The sequence below is a fragment of the Phyllostomus hastatus genome, unplaced genomic scaffold (genome assembly GCF_019186645.2).
Source record: "Phyllostomus hastatus isolate PE091 unplaced genomic scaffold, TTU_PhHast_1.1 phas_contig_1, whole genome shotgun sequence".
Lineage (NCBI taxonomy): Eukaryota > Metazoa > Chordata > Mammalia > Chiroptera > Phyllostomidae > Phyllostomus > Phyllostomus hastatus.
The window spans coordinates 41,968,025-41,993,641 of record NW_025333498.1 but is presented as its reverse complement, the minus strand read 5'-3'; positions in this window follow the sequence as shown (position 1 = coordinate 41,993,641).

The window sequence follows — 25,617 nt, the reverse complement described above, 5'->3', positions numbered from 1 at the left end:
TGGTTCGCAGCCCGCGCTCGATCCACTGAGCTATGCCAGCCAGGGCATTATTTAAGATTTTTTTAAAAAATAAAAGTGGAATTTAAAGAAAATTTGAAAGTAAAGTATAAAACGCCAACTAGTAAAAAATTAATCAATAGCTTCTATTTTTTAAAGTGAGCTAGTATTATTCTTTAATCAAAGAAGTAATTAATTCTAGTGAAAGAAATAATAAATTTACTTTAATTTTTTCTTTTACTTTTGTAATTATTTAACCAATGTTACCTGAATACTTACAATGTTGCAGGTATTAGGGATATTGTATTCAACAGAAGAGATCTGATTCCAGCCCTTCTGCTACTTAAGGCTTAGCTTTAAGGCCTCACATTTTCAAGCTATGAGTTCCCGCCTATACCTCTATTACTATTTGAATGAGCACATTTTTGTAACTATATAAATTGTCAAATAATATTTGTGAACTTTGTTAAAGTCAAAATCAGAACATTTTGAGACATGTAAAAAAACATATCTAATAGCTTGTGAAGTGACCTGCACCTTGGAGATGTTATATAGATGTTATATATATGGTACATGTATGGAGGGGGCCAGGGCATTTGCTTCTCTTGTAAATTCTGAGTAGCTATCTGGGATGACAGGAATTTTTCACAGACTGATCTATTTTAGAGTACTCTATTGGACTTTGGGGAGTTAAAAAAAACAACAATGAAAGAAAGGAACAGGGCAAGTCCTTAAAGACCTTCTGATATAAGGGAAAGACAGCATCCAAATAAATATATGGATAAAAGAACAAGTGACTCTGAGAAATAAATATACACAATCAACTGCTGGACCAAAGGCTCTCTCAAGGGCCTCTTTGTGTTATATGATCTCATGATTTGTGGAACCACAGCTTTCTAGAGGAATATACAAAAATCTTAGAGTTCCAGGGGGCATGAGGTTTGAATACTTGGGAGTTCTCAGAGCTTCTGTGAGAAAGCTTTATCATAGAATTGAGCATTTGGTCATACATATAACACACAGTATCACACTTATCAAAAGAATAGCCAAATTGCTGTCATGTGGACATGCTGCCAAAAGTATTTAGTAGAAGAATGAAAAATAGAACCAACTGGGCCATTGTCTACATGGCATGGAAGAATTGCCCAAATAATTTTTTTGATTGATGTGACCAGTTGTTTTGACACCATGCCAAGACTGAATCACACACAAGTGCCCTGCATGAGTCACCGCAGATTCCAAAGATGATCAGGTTCCAATCTGGCCACATTTTGAAATCTAGGATTAGAGACATCTTCCAATAAATCTGTTGACTTATTTATGATCTAACTAATCATAAAAATTTTACTTCCAAAAGAAATTATTTCTCTTTAAAAACGAAGCTACAAACTCAACCTATTTAATGACTTCATGGTGTATTTTTATTTAATTGGAGAAAAATGGATAAATCCATGTGCTAGATGCAATACACAAAATTGTTTTATCAGGACAAACTTTTGTTTTTTTGTAATAAACATTCTGGCATAAAGTAAGTTGGATGACGGCAAATTCTCATTGAAACATAGTGAGAACATTCTCATTGAAACATTCTCATTGGAGATAGTGATGTGGATTGAGTGTGGTAATAGCTGTGCCACATAAAACAAGGGGGCATGGATGAAAGCACATGATAGAGATGACCTCTGTTCATTTTAAATGGCGCCCTGTTGAAGTAGACTTGGGAAGCAAAAGATTCTTAATATTCCAGCCCGAAATGTACAAACTGAAAGAAATAAGTAGATACAAAAATGAGAATCATGCTTGTTCCTGAGTCAAGCCAGTTAGAATAAGGGGATGCAAGTGTAAGAACAGAAAATGATTTGCAGAAGAAAGCAGCATCATTTGGTCACATCTGCCCTGTCCTTATGTGGGGACAGAAGTGATAATGGAAATGAACACATTTAGCAAGGTAGTATTGGATGTGGTGTGTACTAAACATAGCCTTCAATTGACAGAAGACACAGTCTTCTAACCTCAAATAACTTTATAAAAGTTTCATTAAAATGTATTAGTGAAAAGCATATTGATAAACATTACACATGTAATTATAAAATTTGTAACATATTATACCATCTATGGAAATGAGATCAGAATACCTGACAATGATCATTGAGCAACCCAAGTAGATGATTCGATGCAATGCTCTTCTTTATGTGGGGACACTGAGATTCAGGGGAACCAAGGAACTTCTCAGGCCACTGGCAAGGTGAGGAAAGGCTCTGGAGTCCTGTCCCAGGGCTCTTTCCATTGCCTGCAAATAGATGAACAATTGAAGTTCATGTTTAGTGGCTGATCTTGACATACTGGCATAATGGGTAATTTTAACTGTCTCTCTCTTTTTTTAAGATTTTATTTATTTATTTTTAGAGAGGGTAGGGAGGGAGAAAGAGAGAGAGAGAGAAACATCAATGTGTGGTTGCTGGGGGTCATGGCCTGCTACCCAGGTATGTGGCCTGACTGGGAATTGAACCTGCGACACTTTGGTTCGCAGCCCGCGCTCAATCCACTGAGCTACGCCAGCCAGGTGTTTCTCTTTTTTTTAACCTTCACAGAAGGATGTGTTTTTATTGATTTTGGAGAGGAAGACAGAGAGACATGGATGTGAGAAAGACTGTCGATCGATCAGTTGCCCCCTGTACACATCCCAACTGGGGATCAAACCTGCAACCTAAATATGTGCACTGACCTGGAATCAAACTTGCAACGTTTTGGTCTTTGGGACAACCCTTTTAATGAACTGAGCCACCCAGCCAAGGCTTTGCTATTTTCTTATGTTAGAAACCACTTCCTTTTGTCAATTTTTGCTATTAATGTTTTTGTCCTCACTCAAGGGCATGCTTATTGATTTTAGAGAGAGGGAAAAGGAGAGAGAGAAAAAGGGACAGAAGCATTGATGTGAGACAGAAACATTAATTGTTTGCCTCTTGAACATGTCCCAAACAGGGACCAAAGCTACAACCTAGGTATGTGCCTTGACTTGGAATCAAGCCCATGACCTTTTGGTTTACGGGGTGACATTCCCACCAACTGAGCCACACCAGCCAGGGCTTTGCTATTAATTCTTAAGCACTAATGGCATTTCTGGTTTTTTTAAACCTGATTAACTTGAAAGTTGTGTTAAGCAGTAGTTTAAAATAGGGACAAAGATATCTTTAAAAATAAAACGCATAACTTATACATTTAGACTATAACCCAGGTTCATAGCACTACCAATGGGTTCTGAGTTGTAAATTACCTAGGTCTCCTTCATTTTAATTAATTTGGAAAGGATTTATCTTGTTTTTTTCTTACTCATATTACTATTTCTCCACTGCCTTCCTTTTGTTGTTTATATATATATGTTTATAAAGCAGGCAGGATAATTTCTAAAGTCAGTGTAGTGACCAATATATAGAGAGAGGATGTATGGCTAATAAGGTCTCATCATTTATTTCTAGTAATGTCAAAGGCATAGTTTATTTCTTTAGTTTAAAAGCAAATGCCAGATAGAGATGGTTGAAATGTAACCATAAATTTAATATAATATATTATATAAGCATTATATATAACTCTAAAAACTAATAACATATAAATGGTGATTTTTTTGTTTAGCTGAAAGTTTATAATTAGCACTAGTCCATGTGTGTGATAAGTAGGCAAATGATATTTAATGTTTCATGTTGGAGTACAAACATCAAGTGATAAAAACAGGAGCTTTATATTTAAAATTCCCCCAAATCTGACTTTATAGTATTTAATGATCCCAACATCACCATTATTTTTTATTTTGTTTATTCTTGAAGGTATCAAAAGATGCATTAATTCAGAAATATTTAGGATACTTCATGTGCACAAGGTATAGTTCTGGCTTCTCTGAGGATATGCAATTTAAACATATATATATTTATTCAAGACTGAGTAAGAGAGACAGGTTAAGTGCTGTGTGTGTGAGGGCAGGTAGTTATCCTCAAGAGAATAAAGACTTGACTTCTTGACTCATGCCCTAACTCACTCTTCCTGCCATAGACTGAATATTTGTGTCCTCTCAGAATTCACAGGTTGAAACCTAATTTCAAACATGATGGTATTAGGAGGTGGGCCCTTGGGAGTTGAGTAGGTCATGAGGGTGGAGCCCTTATAAATGAGATTAGTGCCCTTATAAGGGAAACTCCGGAGGGCTCTCTTGCCTCATCTGCCTTGTGAAGAGACAGAGAAAGATTCCTGTCTCTGTATAAGGAAGTGGAATTCTCACCAGACAGTGAGTCTGCTAATAGCTTGATCTTGAACTTCCAAGCTTCCAGAATCATGGGGAATAAATGTGTTTTTTTTAAAGATTTTATTTACTTATTTTTAGAGAGGGAAGGGAGGGAGATAGAGAGAGAGAGAGAGAGAGAGAGAGAGAGAGAGACATCTATGTGCGGTTGCTGGGGGTTATGGCCTGCAACCCAAGCATGTACCCTGGCTGGGAATCGAACCTGGGACACTTTGGTTCCCAGCCCGTGCTCAATCCACTGAGCTATGCCAGCCAGGGCTGGAAATAAATGTTTGTTGCTTAAGCCACCCAGTCTATGATATTTCATTGTAGCAGTGTGGACAAACTAAGATACCTACCTAAGTGAAGAAGACTAATTTATCTAAATAGTGAATTGGAAACTGGAAAGAATTTACACACATACCTTGATATAGCTGTCATTATTTACTTTAGGATTCAGAAATTTCACAGGGGAGAGAACCTATTGCAAGAAAGTATATGTGAGAGAGTGGGGCTACGTAAGTTTACTACAAATATAAAAAAAAACAACCAGATTCTTCTCTAAAATCAGCTTTAATTAGTAATATAGATGACAATTTCATCTCTATTTGACTGAACCTCAAAAATTATAAAAGTAACAAAGCAAGAGGAAAAGGTTTTAATGTGATGAAAGGAGCATAATAAAGGATTATGGTGATAGAAAAGGACAAGTTCAAATAGATATGTGCATAGAATATACAGAGGAGGTAGTATGTGAGCTGAACTTGAAAAGGTAGTTAGAATTTAGACATAATGAATGAAGATTGGTAAATTAAAAGGGAAAAAACACAGAAGTGATGATATTCAGAAAGTATGCAGGACATATAAGCAAAGTAAGAAAAACAAAATGACAGGTGCACTGGCTTTGTAAAATTCTCTTCAGCAGTGTTAATTTCTCAGGAAATGGCAAGTATATTCTTCCAGTTGGTCAGGTCAAAAAAAAAAAAAGAAAAAAAGGAGTCATCCTTGACTTTCTTTCTCATATAACCCACATCCAACCTGTCAGCAAATATGTCTATCTTGACTTTAAAATATACTCAGAATCCAGCTTTTTTCAGTCTCTCCACTGGCTCACAACCCCAAAGGCTTTCCTTCTCATTCAGAGAAAAAATTTAAGACTTTCTAATGACCAATAAGGACCTGCATGATCTGGATTCTCTTAGCACTCCATCTCCTCTTTGTTGAATCTCTACTTCTCTTGAAATTCTAGACAGGCTGTCCTTTGTTTATGTCAACCAGGCTGTGACTTCAGGACTTTTACATTGTAGCCCTCCTTGCTTAGGACATTCTTCTTCCTTGTTCCTCTATGCTTTGCTATCTTATCTAGTTTAGGATTCTGCTCAAATTTCACTTTATCAATGAGGCCATCCTTGACAACTCTAATTAAATGAGCAGTTCTAGCCCTCATCCCACCTTCATATTCCCTCATTTTTCTCTCCTATTTACTTTACTTGATAGCATACATCACTACTTATTTCAAATAGGCTAGACTAGACCCAACTGTGGCAACTAGAGACCCTCAAACCCCACGCCCTTATAACTACATGCTGCAAGATCATATCGGTCATTTGCTATTCCACTGCACACCATCTTCTTTCTGGAAACCAGGATAATGAATTATGTCTATATGGAATACTGCTGGTCATTTTGGTAGAGGGAAATGAAAAAAAAATAGCAACAAGCTGACAAAGGTCTTTCCTAAAAATGAAATAAATTTCTTCCACAGATATTTCAGTGTTCCAGAGTGTTGGAAGCAAGAAATAGTTGTACCTGCTATTGATGTGGTAATGAGATATAATTTGTCTGCACCACAGGGAGAAGCATGGCACTGAGTTATTTGCAACCAGTTATATAATCCTCCACAGTACAAACCATTATACATGTTGTTTTCTTGGTTAGTATCTCTATCATTTCATTTCTTAGATAAGGTTCTCTGGAAACATACTCCAAGATGGAGACTGACAGAAACAGAGTGCTCTTTGGAAATATATCTTTGTGAAAGAAAGGAAGGCAGGATTGGATAGAGGGAAATGCTGGTTTTAATAAGATTGCAACTGAAGCTTCAATCTATCCCTCAGAGAGCTCTGGAGCTTGGAAAACCCTTCAGGGTTGTCTCAAATTGAGGTGAGGGAACCAGGCCTTTGTATGTTTACATCTGATGGCAATTGGAGGCAAGCATCCTCCTAAAATGGAGTGGGACCTTGCCCAAGGCAGTTCTCTACAGGCGAGCACAATTGACTGTGGTGGCACAAGTAGAAACAGAGAGTGTCAGTCCTGGTGAGAATGTCTGCTCCATCACCGAACTAAAACAGTTTATCCACCAGGTGCTAGCAGAGCCAAGCACTAAACACCAAGAATTGCAGTGGAGAAAGATGGCTATTTTATTATGAATGGCACCACCCAAGAGACTAAACAGATGATGCTTAAAAGCTCAAAACTCCTTGATGGTGTGTAGGTTACAGATTTTGTAGAGCAAAATCACAAGACATTATTGGTTACAGGGTGGTTTCATGCTAGGAACCAACTGGTTGGAAGTAAGTGTGATAAATCACTTCTTAGGTCTTAAGGACAATTTTGAGGTTTGTTCTGATGTGCTTCTCTTTGGTTTAATGGAAAAGCAGCCAGAGAGTTGTTCTACCTTAAGGTTGGTTTCAGAAGCTGAAAAATAACTTAGTTCAAGATGTTATCTTAAGTCTGCCTGAAGTCCAGACCTTGTGACCATTAGTCAGACCTGGGCTACTGTCTTCTGCTGCCTCAGGGTCACTGATTATCTGGGGGAAAGGCAACATCCCTGAAGGAGGTGTGTGTGTGTGTAGAGAGAGAGAGAGAGAGAGTGAGGGAGAGGGGGAGAGAGAAATACAAGTTCTAGGGCTAGGATTTAAAGCTAAATTTAATCAAGGACATAAGAACCCTCAGTTTCATGACTAGGATAACTTGTCAGAGCACTGTAGTACCAATTGTATTCACCATAATGAAATGCCCATGAAGGTCAGGACTTGAGCTTGTTGAGTTTAATGCTGTAGTCACTCATGCCTTAAACATCTCCTGGCATGAGACATGCTCAATATTTGTTTCATGAATAAATGAATAGTTTATATAAAATTTTAGATTAGAAAGTTAGAAAGAGATAAAGCAAAGAGAGTCTTCATTGCTGGAATAAGGCTTTTAAACTTCTAGGAAATTTAAATGCATAGCAGTAGGCTTCAGAAGTACTGGTGCAATAACAGTGTGCACAATGAATTGAATGTGGGTGAAGAAGCTGGGAATGGCTGACAGAGGCTAGTGCCATATTTCAGGTAGAAGTAATATGATGCAGACACAGGCTGATATCATGGGGTTGGAAGTGGGCAGAGATGGGGTGAGGGCACAGAATTTCTGGCAAGAATAAAAACTTGGCAACATGGCAAGAGCACAAAAGAGGAGCATCAAGAAAATGACTTGCAGGGATTATTCTCTCAAGACTGAAACAAACAAAATAACAAACAAAAATTGAGAAGTACTTTGAGAGGGAAGCTGAAGATCATTCTCTAGTTAACTCTTGGCAAAATATTGCATGACTAGGGGACAGAAACCCTGATATTAGGTCCAGAAACATATTCTGTGGCTTATATATCAGGTAATTTTATATTTTTCTCAATAAAGGTATAAGGTGTGGGTCATTTTCCTAAGGTGATTTGTTTGCAGAAAACTAATTATCTTAATTATACTATTATTTGGTATCAGATACACACTGAGCATTTGATTGTCAGCAATAGAAATCCATCAAACATCTTAATTTCTTAGCGGTTATTAAGAGTTTGAAAAGTACTTTCCACTTCTTAGACATCTATTGAGGCAGTTTGTACTAATGGGGTTGGGAGGGGTCTCATCAGGACTTTCACATATAGGAACCAATCTGGAATATTCCTTAAGAACTCAAAGAAGAGCTATGTGATAAGTACAATGTCTGACTGTGATTTAGTACAATTTCCATCTAGTTGGATGGCTGAGAAAAGTCATACTGTAAAGATAGTTGTTCTCTCTAGTCAGTGAATGTCATATATGCAATAAAACTATAACAAATAAAAAATATGAATGTTCAGAATAGTAAGTGTAATTTCTCTACTGGCCTGAGAGATTAATGTGTAACATTGTTCAAAGGAATATGATATATATTGTTTGATACCTAATTAGTATTCAATAAATAGTAGAAATTATTATATTAGTCAATTTTATTCCATAATTTGGAAAAGAATGCTCTGACTAAATATTCATGTCATCCTATATAGCCTACATAGCTTACCAAATTCCCATGACTAGAATAAAATAAAAATGTGTAACATCATAATTAAGAGTTTAATTAATGAATTCTATAATTTAAAATAAAAATGACATGTTCATGACTGTGAATTTTAAATAAAATAATCTCATCCTCAATCCTCAGGTATTGTATCTCATGAGACATATTGAATAATAAAATACCAAGAATGTTAGCACTGATCTCATATTAAAAAACATGTATTTCTGCTTAGCATGGGACCTGATGCAATAGATGCTCAAAAGATGATTGAATAAATTTAAAAAATGAGTGCAAGTAGATAAGGTTATCACCAATTTTGTAGGTGGACAGGATTTCAGTTATTATGTATAGTTGCTCTGTTTATTTTTATTTAAAATATTAGTTTCTAAGTATGTGTTGCAACATAAAATAGAATTTGTTTATTGCTACCTACATGATTTTTTTCTACATTGATTTTTAGGGCTAAACAAATGATTTTAAGGGTTTTTTCTAGCCTATAGCTAGACCAGAATAAGATGCATTTCAAAAGCATTCAAGTATCTTTAAAGTGATAGCTGAAGATTCTCTCAAGGCATTAAAAAAAGATAAAACCTTCTTTTAAAATGATTTTGCTCACGCTTCTTTAAAAATGGGAGGGACCAAGAATCTTGGGCTTTATGGAATCAAGGAAAGCTTCAGCCCCACAGTGACCTATTCAGGAGTGATATTGATCAATAGAGTCAAAGACACAAGAATCAAACTAAAACAAACAGTGACTTTCTTAACCTCGGTGGGTTCTTCATGAGCTTCCTGTAGGTAAGAACACAAATAGGATTTTTCTTTGGAGATACTTTGTTTAGAGATACTGTTTATTCCTATTAAACATGCCTCAGGAATTCTCCAACATGAGTCAAGTCCACGGTGCATTCAATTGTAATGGTTGTTTTTCCTGAGAATTCTTGAAGGTTTGGCAAGTTCAGAACACCTATTGATTAGAAATCTAAACAATTAACTATAACACTTCCATGAAAAAATATCAGAACTATTTTATATGTATTTCCTTTTTACAAGGAATGTAACAGATACTTTTAAAATATAATATTTAATAAGTAGAGTTTTAATTACAGGAGTATTCATGATTATATGACATCTATCTAAGGAGAAATTTGGCATCAGCAATAAATGTAACTTTCCATAATTATCACTTTGTGTAACATTTATAAATCTGTAAAATTATAGACTCTCTTAATTTAATTTCTTTTTGAATCATGTGTCTGTTATCTGTTTGTCTTGCTTTCTTTGGACCTTGATATATACACGCATATTTTTTCTTTTATCCTTTTTCATGTTCTTGGTTTCCTTATGTTTTGCTTTATATATTCAAATTATTTTATCCCTACCTTTCCGTGTGCAGGATGTGGAATCCTTTGGTGGAAAGGAGACACATACATCAGGAAAGAGAAATGAGATAACTTTGGGCATTGTAAGACTGATGTATGACTTCAATCCTGGCCACAATGTCCATATCCTGGAGTCAACACTCATATGAGAATGAGAAAACACAGAACAGTATAGGGAGAATGATTCGGCTTCATATAATTAAAAACAAAAAACAAAAAACTTGCCAGAATCAGGAGGTTTGTTGTGATTTAGGAACTGATTTTTCTGAGTCTCTTTACCTCTTAGCCAGTTTTAATGCTTGATCAAAGAAGGAAACCCAAATCAAATAAGCCCCAAAGTCTTCCTTTTGATGCATGGTTAATGTTTTCTTCTCCCACTTCAATTACACCATCTTCATTATGCTTCCTTCCTCACATCACAGTTGTTAAAATGAAAAGCCTCTCTCTGAGTGCCACAGCTCCATTATGCAGGCCTATACCTGTACTGGCAGCATGCTCCTCTTCTCACCTCATATTGCCTTTTACTTGGGGAGGAGATCCCTGCCGTGCATCTCAAACTGAAATATAAAAGAAAATTAACTTGCTGTTTGGAGTTTGAGTGAATTATGGAAAACAGGTCCTTTATTCTTTTCTTTTCTTTTTGTCTACTAGGCATGCTAGTATAAGCTATTACCCACCTTCTACCCCATTTCCTACAGTGCAACTGTCAGTGTGGAAATCTTATCTAAACTTTTTATCAGCTTATACCCAAGGCAAGGACATACACACAAACTTGGCCTTTCCTTCAGACAGTGGTTACGTATTGAACATAATGGGTCAAAAGGTGGTTGATCTGGCTATTTTGACCATTTTAATAACTGACTTGAGGCACTGGACTGTAAAGCCTGGTAACTCAGTAAAAATTAGTTTCTAATTCAGATAAACAAAAAGAAAAACTAAATTATCTGGTAGTAAAGTGTGAGCAAAGAGGAAACATAAACTAAACATAAGTGAACTGCTTTCAACTAATGTGAGTTCATTGTAGAAAAGCACCTGATTTGATTGATTCATATTTATTTGGATTTTTTATTCTCATAGCTTCTAATATTTTTACCATTTTGCATAAGAATATCTAAATGCACACATGAGCAGATCCAGCTGAACCTTCAGGAATTACGCATTAAATATCTAAATCAATTGGGAAGCTGAGATGCCTTTAATTGAATTGGCGAGTATACGCTATGCCAGCAGGAGCAAGGGTGGGTGATTTAACTGCTGGTCTTTGGAAAGATTATGTTGATGGTGCTAACTGCAAGGGATATGGAAGAATCACAGAACAATTTGTTGGCTGGTATTTTTGTTTAAAGTAATAGGTGGTATCACTTACGTTGTGAATTAGGTAGAAGACTGCTATCTATATATTATGATTTGAAAATCTCCTACTTAGGAAAATACCTCTATAACACTTCCAAAACATTCCTGCCTGAGGCCAAGGCAATGACAGGCTCTGTCAAGATAAAAGTATTGCTGGGGAGGAACAACATGCAAAGCCCTTCTTCACCATGAACATCTAATCTGATCTAGTGGTTGAAGCTCTGTCTTAGAGCCATGAGTTCAAGACAAATTAAACTTCAGTATCTTTAATAAGGAAACAGAAGTCCACAAAGTTAGGCAACTGATGCTGAATTTTCTGACTATACCTGTAGAACATCAGACCTATTGTTCAATGAATCACCAAAGATTCTTTCAGGAAATAAAAATGCAAAGCATTGAGATTGAGCAGAGAAAACTGGCAAAATCAGAAAGAAATTAATTCTGGGAGGCTGAAGAAGGTAAAGGGGAAATAAAGGGTGATGGAAGGAGACTTGGCTTGGGATAGTGGATATGTAATACAATATACAGATGAGGTATTATAGAATTGTACCTCTGAAACCTAGATATTTTTATTAACCAATGTCACCCCCAATAAACTTAATTTAAAACTATATATGTAAATTTTAAAAATAAACAATTCAATCACTTTGTACAAAACACTCCATTAGAAAAAAGTTATTTTGTCTTTTGAATCATAATTATCCAAATTGTTTAATCTCATAGCCAGATATATCAAAACAATTAAGTTTTTTTAAATGTCATGCTCAGTTTAGGATGGGATATAACTAATTTTATACTCATATATATTTATTTTAGAATAATATTATTTAATAAGTGCTACAAATATAAAGATCAATTTTAATTATATTTATAATATATAATTCACAAATATGTGCCATACACAATTAAGTTAATTTTAAATTAATCATACAACAAAATGCATACTCTGAAAATTATATTAAAATGATATATTGTGGGGACTTCTGGCTAAGATGGAAGTATAGGTAGACACACTGTGTCTCCTTGCACAACCAAAAGGACAACAGCAAATATAAAAACAAAAAACAACCAAAACTGACAGAAAATCTAACTGTATGAGAGTCCAACAATCAAGGAGTAAGGAAGAAACATTCATCCGGACTGGTTGGAGGGGTGGAGATGGGCAGCAGGGTGGAGAGGACTCACAGCAAGATGGTGACAGGAGGATCAGGGCTGGTGGAGTGGGTGATCCCACATTCGTGTACAGATAAACCAGAACAACTGAGGAGCAACCCATGGTTCCAATGCAGGGAAATAAACCCTAAAAACCTCTGACTGAAAACACCTGTAGGGGTTGAGGTGGCAGGAGAAACTCTTAGCCTCACAAGAGAGTTAATTGGAGAGACCCAGAAGGTCCTAGGACATACACAAACTTACCCAGTTTAGGAACCTCTGGGACATCTTTAAACATTCCAATATCAGAATCATAGGGGTGCCAGAAGGAGAAGAAGAAGAGCAAAAAGTTGAAAACTTATTTGAAAACATAATGAAGGAGAAAGAACTACCCTAATCTGGCAAAGGAAATAGACTCCCAGGAAGTCCAGGAAGCTCAGAAAATCCCAAAGAAGTTGGACCCAAGGAAGCACACTCCAAGAAACATCATAATTACATTCTCCAAGATTAAAGATGAGGAGAGAATCTTAAAAGTGGCAAGAGGAAAGGGAGACAGTTACCTACAAAGAAGTTGCCATCAAGACTCAAAACAAACCTTGCAGGCAAGAAGGAGCTGGAAAGAAGTATTCCAAGTCATGAAAGGCAAGGGACTACATCCAAGATTAGTCTCTCCAGCAAATCTATCATTTAGAATGGAAGGGCAGAGAAAGTGCTTCCCAGATAAGGTCAAGTTAAAGGAGTTCACTATTATCAAGCTGTTACTATATGAAAAGTTCAAGGGCTTTATCCAAGAAAAAAATATCAAAAACATGAACAGTAAAATGACAACAAACTCACAACTATCAACAATCAAACCTAAAGAAAACAAAAACAAAAATGAACTAAGCAAACAACTAGAACAGGAACAGAATCACAGAAATGGAGATCACATGGAGGGTTATCAGCAGGGAAGGGAGAGGGGAAGAAAGGAGGAAAAGATACAGGGAGTAAATAGCATAAATGGTAGGTAAAAAATAGGGGGAGGTTAAGAATAATATAGGAGATGTAGAAAACAAAGAAGTTATATATAAGACCCATGGACATGAGCTAAAGTGAGGGGGGATGCAGGAGGGAGGGGGTGTACAGGGTGGAGGGGCATAAAGGGGGGGAAATGGGACAACTATAATAGCATAATCAATAAAGTATATTAAAAACAAAATTTGGCAGATACTGCCAAACTGCTTAAAAAATCAAATAAAATAAAATAATAAAAAATAAAATAAAATAAAATGAAATGAAATAAAATAAAATGATATATTGTGTCTTATTTGGATTTAGAAGTGATTAGTACAGTAAAATGTACACTAAAATTTAACTCTGTGTTATAGAATTATTTTTTAAAAAACTCTCATGGTCTGATATTTAGAATCTTACATATTTTATTTTAAAGCTACCTATTTATAAATAATTTAATATATTAATAAAAATAAAAGGAATCTATTTAAGATGGCTTTTAAGAAGCACTTTTAGTAGATTTCCAGTCTTTATTTCTAATAAGTGAAAAACCAAATGGATATAATTATTATTTTATTTTATTTAAAAAATATTTTAAGTGTAGGTAAAATGTATATTCAGTAATTGTAATTTTACAGATGACAAGTATATACTTCAGTGAGTTAATATAGTTAATTAATGTACCTAAGTGTATAATTCAATGCGTTAATGATAACATGTAGTCATCTAGTTACCACCTCAACAAGATAGGGAACATTTCCAGGACCTAGGGTGTCTCGTCATGCCCCTTCTAATCAATTCCCTATTTGCAAAACAATGGTGATTTTGATTTCTAGTATCATAAATTAGTTGTGCTTTATATAAATGGACTTGTATAGTATGTAATCTTGTCTTTGGCTAATTTCACTTGACATAATCTTTTTTTAATTCTAACCATTTTGTTGTTCTTATCAGGCATCCACTATTTTTGTTGTTGTTACTGTGTTTGGTTGCAAGAATTCACCCCAATTTATCTATTTTCATGATTGATATTTCTGTTGCTTCCAAATTGGAGGTATTATGAATAGAGCACCTATAAATCAGTCTTATCCAAATCTATTTGAGGACAATAATTTCATTTCTCCTAGTAAATTCTTAGAAATGAAACTGCTAGTTCATAGAGCAGGTGCACATATAACTATGAGAAACTACACACACTTTTCCTAAGTGGTTGTATCATTTCATACCCCTACCAATAATATATGAAAGCTTTATTGGTTCTATATCCCTGCCAACCTTTAATATTGTCAGTCTTTTATATTTTAGCCATTCCAGCTGATGTGAAATGGTATCTCCTTCTAGTTTTATTAGCATTGTTTTACTGCAGTGCCAAAGATAGCTTCACATGAGTTAGAGAAATTTTTATCATAATAATGTAAGTAGTATATATGGAACAGAACTTGTAACTTGGCAAAATGAGGTTAAGACAAGTTTATCAAAATTACTTTGAAAGTTAAATGTTCAATTAGAAGTTAGTATTAATGTGTTCATATAGTAACAAATAACCAATTTAAGTTTTTGGTTTTTGTCATTGAAAAATATTTGGAAGAATCATTCACTTGTTTATTTGGGTACAGTCACAGCCTCCAGGACTTTACCTAATCAATTATATCTGAGGTGACATCTGACTCTGGAGATTTCAAAGATTATTAGTTATTTCCCCACTGCTACCAGAGGAATTAAGTCCTGTTTAGGAAGACTTAGACTTTGACTTTTCATGGAGGAGTTAAGATATTTCAGTGAAAATTATAAAGCTGTGTAAAAATAATAAAGTAGTAACCACAGGACATAAAACTCTATCTGAATTCTTTACAGGGTTATGAGTAATTTCCCTTGCATAAACAAGTCATTCTGAAAGGGTTCTAAAGTAATTTAGAGGGAAAGCCAGGAGAGCATATGAAAACCCACATGGCAAGCAGGATCACTCTTTTAAAAAGTTTGTCAATCTAATGAGCACTTAATTAAAGTCAACAGAGTCTCTAAGTCTCCAAGTAATTTTCGAAAAGAGCTTTTGGGAAAGGGAACATTTTTCTCCATGTCTGTCCTCCTTTTCTCTTGTTCTCTATTTGTCCGATAACTGTGGAAAGCCTTTATAATATTATCTTTGGGGTTCTATTCTTATTAACTCTTTCTTTTCATAATTTCACTCAGTTTATGACCAATCAAATATAGTCTTTTATTAAAATACCAGTAATGTAGCCTTACAAAAATAAAATTTTACCAATTGTTTGTTTTTAAAAAAGTATTCATCAAAGTAAAATTTTATCAAACTCTAAATTTGGAGCCTTTTGATGGCCTAATAAGATAGATTTTATATACATATATAATTTATATTATATATAATCTCTATAATATACAGGTTATATATATTTATTTGGTCATCTCAGATATAGCTTTTATCTGCATGTTTTTTTTGTTAAAAATGACCAAGAGGAGGAAAAGGAAGAAGAGACACCCAGAAAGCAGCCATAAGTTAGAGGTTAGAATGGAAATAATAATTATTTATTAATGTAAAAAATAATAAATTACTAAGAAAATATATGACCATTTTAGACAGCTTGGGGAATATAAAAATGTCTAACGTCTAATAATCTCATAATACTTAGATAACTACTGTTCTTTCTTTGGAAAATTCCTCCAGTTATTTTTCTGTATGTAAGTCAGGGCTTTGGTTATGAGCCAAGAAACTATTTCTGTTACTCTCCTGCCTTTCATCTCATCCTCTTCCTCTATATGTTGACATTGATTGGTTTAAAAGGGGAGTTGAGATGTCTCTTAGGAAAATAATGAAAACATTTTCAATTTTTAAGATTCAGTTGTATACCAGTATCTCTGATTAAATTGCACAAACCAAGATGAATGTATAAAAGAAATATGGGATCATTAGAAGAAAAATGTATCCTGAAATTGGGGAGGGAGGCAACTGGGTCTGAGGGATGAAAAAGAATGTTTTCAGGCAAGATGTGGCTGTCACTAGAACCACACAAAGTCTCCATGCCAGGGACATTTGTGTGCTCAAAGGAAAGAAAGACCAACTGAGTGTCTGAAAAAAAAGTGGGTATATTATGTGGTGTTTATTATTATTTTCTAATACAAACTGTTATTTTTATATTTTTTCAGCTACTTGGTGGTAGGATCCAGATTTGCTCCTAAGAAGTCTGATTTCCAAAGTCTTGCTTTCCATCATCTTGCTTTCCATCATTATCTGATTTTGTCCCCCATAAAAGCAATAGGCAAGCTATTAAATATTGGTTGCAAGTATCTTCTCTCATTAAAAATCTCAATTTTATTTTATATTTAATTAGGCAGCAGTTACAAAAATTTTTAATTTTAAAATAATCAAAAATATTTTGTTCAATTTCTTTTTCACTTAGGAAGAAGGTCCACAAGACCACATATGGGGTAATTACTTTGAATACATATGATAAAATCTAAATGCTTTTAGATTTTAGATAAAGAGAGGTTCTCCAAGATCTGTAAAAAGGAAATGAACCATTTTACATTATTACTGTATACACATAAAATCCATACTAGAAACTGTGCTTTAAAGGGTTCCAGTGTAACTTTGCTCTTACACAAACTAATAAAAAGTTAAGCTTCACTCAGTGCATGTATATTATTTTTTATACACACCCAAATTTAGTGGAGTTTTACTATACAAAAATTAGTATTCAGAAATTCTTCCTAGATGATCTTGAGAGGAGAGCTCATGCAAAAGAGTGTTTCCTACTGATGACAAAGCCTTAGTCAAAGTCTCCTCCCTAAGACTGACTATTTGATAACATGAACTCTATCACCTCAAGTGCAGAAATATTAGCACATTTGAGGATGTGGCTCCAATGATTAACTGCCTCTGTCTTTAGCACATGGGCATTTAGGAGAATTAAGAAAGGCCAGATTGAGCCAGTGTGCTGTCTGCTGGCCTGCACGCATCCTCCCTTCACTGTCAGTAGAAACATAAGGAACTTCAGGATGACACTTTATGCTCCTACATGAAATTTCTTCTTTAGGTTAAACTTAAAGGGCTTAGAATAGAATCCTGCAAAACCATGCGTTCTGGATACCTCTATACCAAGTAATACTTTCAAACCCTAATTTCCATTGCTAAAAATAACACACCAGCCTTGGCTGGTGTAGCTCAGTGGGTTGAAGGCAGGCCTGGAAACCAAAGGATCACTGGTTCGACTCCCAGTCAGGGTACATGCATGCCTGGGTTGTGAGCCAGGTTCCCAGTAGGGGACTTGTGAGAGGTAACCACACATTGATGTTTCTCTTCCTCTCTTTCTCCTTTCCCTCCCCTTTCTCTAAAAATAAATAGGTAAAATCTTTTAAAAAAAGAAAAGAAAAACACAAACTCAGAAAAGAATAAAGCCACTATCTGCATGTATCTGTATTAAACACAATACAGGTGTTTAGAAAAAAAATAAATAATTGGAAATTTTTCAGGAACTCTTGGGCTTAATCCTCCAATAAATTTTTAAAAATGTTATGACAAATAAAATCTACTATTTCTAACTTTTGTACTTAGGTAACTCATAAAATAAAATAGAAATTTATTGGCTCATTTTTGCATATTTATAAGTTGTCATATAAAAGTTTTTACTATAAGTTTAAATAAGATTGTTTTTATAATTGAAAGTTGGAATACTATACACTTAAGATAATGAATTATGAAGAGGTTTGACTAAAATTGAAATAAAAATTTCACATATTGATAAAATAGGTTTTAATTACCTTGTTGAACAAAGTACACTAAATGTGAAAGAAATCTCATAAACCTTTTATATCTTTAGCTTTATTCAATGTTTACTGAAAAATTTTAATTGCCCTGAAAAATACTTCAGTTACATTTAAAATAATCAGTGTCAATTACTTAAATTACTTGAGCAATTTAAATTTGGGACATTCCAACACTGGTCAAACAACCTGTTTTTATTGTCACTCTTTATTTTTAATAGAAATATGTGTAAGGCAAAGAAAGAAAAAAGCTTCAATTAATCTTAAAGGAATCTGCCTTGAGCCCAGAGTTTTGATTTTCCCATTGCCTAGCTCAAAAAGAGTATTCTATTTAAGTAGCACTAGATTTTTATACCTCAAGGCAATACACCATCTTTCAATATGAGACACATAAGAGATGTGTATTTCTTCTGTAAATGCTTAAAAGGACTATTTTGAAGTTAGGGTTATTCTCAGAAAAATCAATTTTCTGGAAGAAATTATCTAGAAATTGATTTCCTAAAACTATCCACACCTGTGTACTACTCAAAAATCTTCTCATAACATAAGAGGCACTCTTACCTCTTCTTGAACTGCTGGAAGAGCTTTCTTCTGAGTAGTTATCTATCTTCTTATAATAGGAACAACTGCAGGCATCTGTTGGTGAGAGTGAGAGAGGAAATGAAGGACAAAGGGAGAAAATCTAAGTGGAATATGAGCATCTCATTTGGGACATTTCAGAACCCTGAGGAGGGCAGAGAACTTCCCTGAAGTTCTATTGTGAGTTAGATGAACATGAGAGTTTAAAATTCATAAGTTTAGTTTTCAGTAAAAGATAAACTCATTCATGTGTTTCTACCTGAAATGGATTTTTAAAAATGTGGTTTATGTCTTTGCTCTTTGAAACTCCACTCCTGTACCACATGTTCTGCTGATACGTCTGCCCAGGGCAGCCATCAATGAAGTTTTCATGATGACAATGCTCAGCAAAACATGTACCGTACAGGATATTACCAATACCTTAGAAAACAGAAGTCATCACTACCTTCTGAGCCTCTCAGCCCAGCTCCTGCATGGAAATGCAAGTGTGTGTGTACAGACATATATACATATGTTAAAATGAGCATCATTGAATGTCTGCATTGGAGGTTAACATACATCCCCTAAAAATCTAGACAATTCATCCTGATTGGTGGACAATGGGAAAATTCAAGTGCCTTTCTTTTTCTCATATCCACCAGAGGCTTCTTTTGGGGCCACTAAGCTGTCAGTTTAAACACATCCTTCATTCAGCTGTCGACTCTGATGCTCATAATCTATTTCACAGTTCTATAATCTTTTGTCACACAATATCATCCTGTTCTTCATCTGAAAGGTTTTCTTCATACTCTCAGATTCTCCTTTAAGAACCGACAAGTTCTACTCTACCCTCAGCTTTTCCAAGTTTTTCACTCTTTTCTCTGAAACCTGGTTTTCCCTAAAAAAAGTTTCTGCTTTTATTCAGTGGAGATATCTCATTCTTCTCCATCCCATGTATTTCATGGAGTGTGGTTCTCTTTCTTGACACACAACATGTTTAAAAAGGTACACACAAAAAATGTTTAAAAGGTGCCTTACTAAGGTCATCTCTGCAGAGTACCCATGTTACATGCGATAACTTTTGCTGCCTTTGCTCCTTTTGTGACTCCCTTATATTTGCCTTTCTTTGTTAGGGTAGGTTAAAGATGATGACACATTTCTTTGACACTCTTCCCAGCATAGGACTCCACATCCTCTTCATTTAATCATGGCAGCCACTGTGACTACTTGACATTAAGATTAAGGCAAAAATGATATGCTTGCTTTTAGGCCCAGGCCTCAAGAGACCATCTGCTTTCACTTCTTGTCTCTTGAAATAGCTGCTCTTGGCACCAAGTGGCATGATGTGAGGAAATCCAAGGCAGCCCCTGGAAGAGACCAACATGGAGAGACATGCAGCCATTAGTCGTCAGCTCTAGAAGCTCCTAAGTAAGAGCTAGCACTGATTTCCCAGCAAAAACTTGTAAAAGAGGCATCTTTGAAGCAGATTCTTTAGCCCCAGTCAAGGCCACCTAAATAGTGACCTTGAAACAGTAATGAAATATTCCACGTGGCTCCATGTTACCTGTTTTGTTACACAGAAATCAATAAAAACAAAACACTGGCTTATGCATCTAGCTTAAGTGTCGTATTTCATTACCTCAATTCTTGCTAATATTCTCATGTTCTTTTTCTGACTTCTCCAGACAAAATGTTCACCATGGACCAACTCATCTGCCGGCCCATATCCTGTCTCCCTCATCACAGTTGCTGATCACAGTTGTGATTCCATGGTTTCCCATCTCAGCTGGTCTTGAGTCCTGCTCAGAAAACCAATATTTCTGTCTCTGCTCTCTCTTATTTTCCACAAGTGCTTTAGCTCACTCCCTTTTTTTCACACCTTTGTCTGAGAAACCTAATACTTCTCTCTGAGAATGAACTCAACCCCCATTTGACAGCAATTCATATAGAAGTAACCAGATGAAAATCCTAACACCCTGCCAGTTATTCTGTTGCTTTCCTTCTTCCATGTCCTTTATCTTACATTTTTACATTTCTTCTCCTTGACTGTGTTCTTCCAAGAAGTATTCAACTATAGTTAAATGTTTCCCATATTAGAAAATAGAATGCTTTGATTCTATACTATTCTGCAGCTTTGAGTCTCAGCTCTCGTGAATATCCAAGCTTCTTGAAAACAGATGCACTGTTTCTACATCTTACTTTCCTGCAAACTTCACAACCACTCTGGTATGGTCTTTTGCCCTCCCGACTACTAAAAGTAATTTTTCTGGGGCAATTACATAACCTTTATGAAAATATCTACTGAATATCTTTTATCCATTATCTAACTTCTTTTCTCTGCAACCCTGGGTTTTGTTCACCATTACACTTCCCTGAAATGTTCTGTTCCTTTGGCAACTGCTCCTTCTCCAATTCCTTCCTACGTCTCTGATTGCTTTTTTTAAAATTCTACTTTGCTCCCTCTTCTTCCTCTTCTTGCTCCTAAAACCTGCTATCACTCCCAGTGACAAGAAGACCTACACCACATTTTATGTTTTCCCTGGTTGAGATATGTAATATGAGCTCATGATCTCATTTAAATACCTTAGAGGTTGGCATTGCCACACTTTGATGAGAGTGTGAGATCAGGGTCCCATTCCTTAATCTGTCTCTCAGATTCCTAAAACTTTGAATACAGAATCAGCTCTAGGAGAAAAGTAATTTTCTTATTTACTTTAAAAAAATGTCATCAAACAAGTTGTTTTCTTTGATATTCAATGTAGATTTAAATTTTTATCTTTTTGGTGGATATTTTAACATTTAAATAAACTGTTCATGCATTCTTTGAAATATATATCTCTGAGGTTAGAGTTACTGCAGTAGCTACTTCTTGGTGACTGAAATAAATGAAAAATGAAACATTTGTTCAATCCTATTGATTTTCTTAATCACTGAACCTCAACACAATTTGTCCACTAGAATTTAAACCTCCATTGGACTAGGACTCTGTTTTATTTATTTTTGTAACTCTGGCACTTGTCATAGTATCCAGCAAAAAGAAGGTTGTTAATACATGATAGGTGTGTGCATAGTTTTAAAGATGCTCAATTTATTGTGAAAACAGCAAGTAAAAGGTAAAAATTACATCCATCATTTTATAATCTGTTTATATAATTCAGATCTACTTTTCTGAAATACTATGTGTTTGGATGCCAATCAATTTTCTCTCCTAGAAAAAGTGAAAAATAAAGAAAGATAGAACTAGGATTTAAAGATAGATACCTTCCTGTTTGCAAATATTCTGTACATAACACTTTTGTTCCCATAGAACAAATATCATCAGAAGCATAAACTCAAGGTTACCCAGTCTGCATTTTATTACCCACTCTGTAGAGAAGATGCCCATTCACACAACTGTCAATTGCTTTATTTTTTATAAAAAATCTGTAATTACTTTTAATGTGAATATAAATCCCTTCTGTTGAAAGAAAAAACTTAACCTTAGTTTTACTAGAAAGGAAAAACAACATAAAAACTGGCTAATACATATTTAAAATGATAAGCATAAAATACTAATTAAGATAAAACATTATGTTATAATCTCTTTAATAAACACAAATAATCCAATCAGAAATCTGAGTATCTTCAGAATATTATGACATAAATAATATAAGCTTACAAAACTTAAATTAAGAAAAATGATGTGGAGTTTGGTTAATAGACTAGCTAATTTTTGACACCTTTGAGGATTTCTTCTGACTATATAAAATAAAGTCTTCATCTTTTAATAAGTAGATTTTTTTAAAACAAGTTTTGTACTTTGGAGTTCCCCAAACAATCAATATGTGGAAGGATTTATTTAAAAACTGTCAACCAGCAGAAAAAAACTAGAGAATACAAACAAAATTGAACTGGCTTTTCTTTAAGTAAAATTCTGAGATAAAAAGAGACATAAGACATTTCTGACAGTCTCTTGAAGATTTAAAAATGAAAAATTTAGCTAGCATTGTAGTACATCCACTGTGTCGATGCTGTGAGATACTGCCCATATTCCCCTTCAGGACTGAGACATTTATTCCTCCAGTTGGTGGCAGACAGCTCTCAGCTGAGTCTGTCTTCTGGAATGGCTTTTGCGATGACTGCATCAAATGCACCTCTTCAATGTTCCCAGCCCCATATCCTTCACCCTCCCTCATGTAGAGATGATCTATAGAATATCTCCAATGAGCACCCTTACACAAATCTTAGACTCAGAATCTGTGTTCTAGAGAACCCAACACAATGCAGACATTCGAAATAAAAAACAAACATACTACTTAGGCTGTGTGTTTACGAGGGCAATACATTAATTGAAAGTAACAAATCTGTCTTAACCTTCTTTGTCTAAAACACCTTGGAAAACACCCAGCCATCTGGAGATGGATTTGGTTCACTGATTTGACCAGGTGTTTTTTTCACAGGTGAAATGCTGAAGACACTCAAGTACACACACACAATCTGTCTCATGCTTCTAATTGTCCATCTTACCGATATTGTCATTTCCTTATTTCTTTTTATTACTTTATATTTGGCATTTATTCATTTTGTTACAACCAAATGTACTCAAATTTTACATAAATTAAAATAAAAATGACTAAGTTGTGTGTCAACTGAATTTTTTTTAGATTGCAGATATGTAATCAGCACTTGCAAGACATCCTGGAGCAACCATTTCCCAAACTTACTTGGGTCATAAGAAACTAGGGCCTTTATTAAAATAATATGGAAATTCTGCTTCAGTCATCTGTGGGCGGGGCTTGATAGAGTTTAAAAAATTCCTGGGTGAATATAATAATCAGATAAAAACAATAGTCTGAGGAGGAACCAATGACTTAAAGTTTTAACCCAGTATATTTGCAACTTTCATGTGCATACAAGTCAATGCATATCTTATTAAAATGAAGATTTTGACTACTTAGTTCTGGGCTAGAGTCTGAAATTCTCTATTTCAAGCAAGCCCCACAGTGATACTGATTATCTATGGAATACTGGGTAGTACGTGCAGCCCACTCAGCACACCTAGAAGCAGGAGCATTTCACCTGTGTATCTTAGGTCTGTTGGAAAAGGTACTTTGAAGATTTAGTACCTTACATAAGAGCTAATGCACTTTCCCCATTCTCTTTACTTTCTTTTCAATTGATATCTGCAGAAGGAACAGAAAGGTGTTCCTTCTGTTAGTTCACATAAACATTGAACTATCCCTTGACTTGATTACCAACACTATTTCCATACATTAGAGATGTCTGTGACTCTCACTCCTTAGCCAAAGCTTCCTGACTCAAACTCTGAGTTAATTGACCTCAAGTATTCTCAAACTGATTATCTGCCTTTCATGTCCTCAATTAGCTTGATGAAGGGATTTTTAAGGGACTTGGGAAGCACCCTCAAGAAACAGGTTTATGTGACATGTATTTGGGTGGTATACAATATAAAAGTAATCAGTAGAATGGCTTATGTTTCAGTTTAGAGGAGAAATGACTTTTATGACAAGCATTTAAATTGGTAGCTCAGTGATGACAAGGAGCCTTAAATAGGTGCTTTGAAAATTCATTTATCACACCCATGTTCTCTTCCAGTTCTGCTTTCTTGTCTGGTGTTTCTGGGTAGGGTGGCCTCAAGGGTATAACAGCTGTGCTTTAGACAGCTGTGCCCCCTCATGTAGAGAATGCATTTGTATACATCTGTGTGTGTATGTGTATTTTTTTTATTTTTACACTCCCTAATTATATTACTGTGCTGTCACTACTTTAAAGTCTCTACTCGTGGGTCTATCTAGAGATAAAACTACCACAGTATGATTAAATTAAATTTATTTAGATAACAACTAGAGTCAGATAACTTTAGTCAAGGTCTCCCTAGAATAGAGAAGGTTTTGTCACAGAAACCTAAGTCACCCTAGAACTTTCTTGTACTTGGTTTTGATTCTGATTTGAATTGAATGATTATATGTATATATATATACATATGCCTCATATACATATATATATGCCTCATTGTTTTCAAATTTCTCTTCCATAGTCTCTGGGTCCTCTCTTCCCACATCAAATGCTATCTGACTATTTAAAAATAAAAAATAAATAAATAAACTACCTATACATGTAACAATATTAATAAGCCTCAAAAATGTTATGTTGAGCTAAAGAAGATACAAAAATGTATGTACTTTGTGAGTCAATTTATATGTATAGTTCAAAAACAGACAAAACTAACCCATAACAATCTAAATAGAGTAGTTGGTGTCCCTGAAGATGTGGGAAGAGTACTTGTAAAAGAACATGGGGGAATGTCCTGAGGTTATGCAAATGTTCTATATCTTGGTTTAGGTAGTAGTAACCTAAGTGTATATTTGTTAAAACTCAGGCAATTGTACAACAAAGATCTGTAACATTTTGTGCATGTAAATTATACCTCAATGAATAAAATAAAACTATGATTGCCAAAAATAAAAATGGTTCTTTATGGAAATAAAATCTGTTAAGCCATCTTAGACTAAAATTGAGAGAATGGACTTGCTGTGGGTCTCCTCTCAACATCACTTATATTTTAATAGACTAAAAGCCCAAGGAAAATCTTTTTAATAGTGGTTTATTAGGTATTTGCTAGACTATGGGGACACACTATTATGACAGGAGCAGGCAAGATTCCTGAGACCACTCTTAGCACCAATTCTCTATTTGATCACTGGGTTATCTACACATGTTGGATTCTTATTTATTTTTTTCTCAGAATATGTAAGCATCCTTATAGATTATTTCCTTACCCTTTTAGATAATGTAGCACTCTGTATAACTGGGCAAAGCCT